At 33.0% G+C, this 3637-nt stretch overlaps 1 non-coding gene across 1 annotated transcript; it reads left to right on the plus strand.

Annotated features, from left to right (window-relative positions):
* LOC149018313 (U5 spliceosomal RNA) lies at positions 1–117 on the plus strand. The gene has a single exon (XR_016173303.1). It is a non-coding gene; the product is annotated as a U5 spliceosomal RNA (small nuclear RNA).
* Positions 118–3637: the final 3520 nt, after the last annotated feature.

Here is a 3637-nt window from a genome sequence, read left to right on the forward strand (position 1 = left end):
AGCCGTGTGGTAAGCACAGAGCGAACTATTCTTTCGCCTTTTACTAAAGAATACCGTGTGCTTGCCACTTACAAACGGCATACGCCAATTTTTGAAGGTTCTCTCTCTTGGAGTGGGACCCTAAAATTCTGTAGTAATAAAGAGTTGTCTATTGAACGACACATTTGATGCGTATTTCATGTAATGGTATTCATTCATTATCGGCTAATAGATCCAATTGGGTTAGAAGTCGGAAGTCGGAACAATTGAGAGTAATGGTATTTTTTGTTGATTGGTACGTGTGTTTGATGAAATAATTGAGAGGAATACTATTTTATTATTGTTAATGTCGGGTCAAACCCACAACTTCTCCATTGAGAAGCATGGATCTTTATGAGAGGAATACTATTTAGTGGTGCTACGAGAGGTGCTAAATGGACCGAATTAAGTTTAAATATGGTAATATCTAAATTTGAATCCGATTACTAAACACGATCGAATCTAAAGTGATCTAATGGATAAAAATATTCCAAATTCGAATGGGGTTTTAAATTCATTCTTGATTGTAGTGGTACATTGGTAGTTTTAATGTAATTAATTACTATCAATAAATTTTAATTAAGGGATAATGATGTATTCCCAAATTTAAACTTTAATCGGATACCAAAATTGTATACGAATAGTATCTATTAAATATCTAATCGAATTGGAAAATATTTGACTTAATATTGGACATTAAAATTCGAATCCGATCGCTAATCGAATCATCTAAATTCAAAAATAAAGTCGAAAATATCAAAGTTGGATGCCCTTAAGTGGAAACGTATACAAATCGAATTCAAATTTTCAACTATCCGGTACATCCATACATTTGGGATACTGTGTCTAATTGATATGTAATCCATACGAACGACATACACCAATTTTTAGAAGGGTCTCTCCCTTGGATTGAGACCCTAAAATTCTATAGTAATGACGGGTTCTGAGTGTTACATGTTAAAAATATTTACATGATTTTTTTTTTAGTAAACAACAATCTTATTCAAAGCGAGCGGAAGGTGAGGGTGAACATAATGCCACCAACCACTCAGTGGAAATCGGCCATTCCTCCGGGCCGAAACCGAAAGGGCCTTCTTGGTTAAGAGATCTGCTATTACATTAGAACTCCTAGGAATAAAGGCAGGGATACAATGGCAGAAGTTATCCATCAGATAGTGAATATCTTGGATCAAGGGTTCCACTGTCATCGGGGGTTGAATCTCACCTTCAAGATACCGAATTAACTGCTTGCAATCCAACTCAATTATTTGACACTTGTTTGAGTGGTCTTCCTTGTCTTAATTAGAATTATTTTCTTCCTCATCTTTACGCAAGTATAGTGCAAAAAAGGAACCTGTTGCTATCCCTGACTCTTTCCTTGCCTCCTTGGCATGCCATTCTTCCTCTTCTTCAATAAAGTAGTGGTTCAAAATGTGGTTGTGAAGTAATACATAAGCTATGACAATCTTTATTTGAGTTTTGAAATAAAACTCTACTTGAGTTTTCAATATTTTAAAATGTTTCTTCAGTAGACTGAAACACTTTCAATGACATTTTGTAACTTTGCATACTTCAAGTTAAATAACTCCTTTTCATTTTTGGGTATTTGATTTCCTCTTTGCCATTCCTTTAGATAGTACCTAACATTACGATATAACCTAGAAAAACCTCTCTGGTTTGCAAAGCCAGCATTTGCAAAATAATATTTAACAGTTGGAACCACTAATTTTCCATCTCCATTTCTGTTAATAGCATTATCAAATGCAAGAGTCGATCTGAGACTCTTTCCAACCAACAAGTATATATGTAAATTTTTTGTCATGGTCGTATGCAGTTAAAATGTTTTGTGTAATAAGATGCTTCTTGTCATGAAACTTTTAATGTTGTTTAACACGTACTCATGCAAGTATATGAGATCCAGCAATGGCTTCAATACATTTTATGAAGAATAGGTAGAAGTTCTTATGATTGTTTGCTATTTTTGAATGTGTGGTGAGACTAGGGGTTTTTAGAAGCAATGGATATAGTTTCATCATTGTATCTAATACTTTACTAAAGTATTTAACATTTGATTCGGGTTGTGTTGGTCGGGGTTGTAGTTGAGCTATTTTAACATGATCTTACTGAGTTCAAATTGACATTTAAAAAAAAAAAGAGAACAAGAAGAAACGAACACAACTAGACATCCCAACCTACTAGAGAGAGAGATTCCTAAAACCTACATTCTTTAAGATTGCATATTTTTCACCCATACACAACAGGCAACAACCTACTAGAATGACTAATTCTCTAAAACCAGGTGACAATACTTAATGCAATAGTGGCATTTGGCCTGAGCCCCATAATTTAGTTTAAGTTCTCATAAGACTATATTAGTAGAGCATTGAATGGAATCAATCAGTTAAATGTCATTACTAAGCCATGGAGAAAAGGATGACAACCATGGAATATAGTCACATCTACATTTGTTTCTTTCATGTTGATTATGTAGAAGTTATAAATCAAACCAACTATCTATACACAATTAAGCAAATTTTGCATTAACAAAAATACCCTATAGGTAATAGAAGAACCAAATGGTAGATCTAGATAAAATTCAAGTTGGGTTTAATTGAATTACTTTTGTATCTTCTCTAACATGCCCCCTCTATGGAAAAATAAGATATCAGTTAACAATTAGCTTAAAACACATATGAAAATGATCTCTCTCACTCCCTCATCTTCTTCTTCTATTTCATCTCACTTTTCTAATGTACGTCTAGCATGCTCTATAACATTAATTAATATGTTAAGCTTTCACATTACGATGACTTCAGATTGTCTCCTACTTGGAAAGAGTAGAACACACTTCTCACTTAAATAAGTCTAGAATAATTAAACTTTCATTTTCTGATTGAAATTTAAGAAAATGAATGAATCCATATCTTATACTCTTAACAATCTCAACAGCTGTATTTAATGTTTTATAAATGTTTATAATCCAACAATGGTCAAGGATCAATAAATTAGTCAAATATTAAATAAGTGCAACTCAGATTGCAAAAAAAAAAAAAAAAAAAAAAAAAAAAATAAAATAAAAAAAAAAAAAAAAAAATTCTGTAAATTTTGGGCATCATGAATATTGGGTATCATAAATTTTTTACTAGGTATCCTCCATTACTCTAAATTTAACTAGCTGATTTGTAAATTCTAACATATATTCTACCTTACACATATTGTAGCACTGAAAGGGATAGATTCGGATTGGCCCTAATTAGGATTAAGACTGGATCAAGATTAAGTGATTGCTTGATTAGGATCTGGTCAGGTCAAAGGCACCAGATGTTAGATATTTGAACCACTTGGTTTTTTTTAATTATTTTTATGCTAATGTTCAGTTTTGGCCCTTTTGGGTTTTCCAAGCCAACACCAGATTGGTTGGGGTCGAATGCACAAATTTGAAAGAGTAGCTGAAATAGAATATCAATTACTTTGTTTTTATATGAAACGAACCAGCCCAAACTGTACTAGTGTAAGCAAAATACTTGATGGCACTTGGTCCCATATCGGTTGAAAGTGAGAACGAAAATGCTGGAGCGGAGTATATCATGAGGCTTTTGTTTAGATAACAAAATCACGC

Source organism: Hakea prostrata, chromosome 4 (genome assembly GCF_041222555.1).
Source record: "Hakea prostrata isolate BN-2017 chromosome 4, UWA_Hpros_2, whole genome shotgun sequence".
Classification (NCBI taxonomy): Eukaryota; Viridiplantae; Streptophyta; class Magnoliopsida; order Proteales; family Proteaceae; genus Hakea; species Hakea prostrata.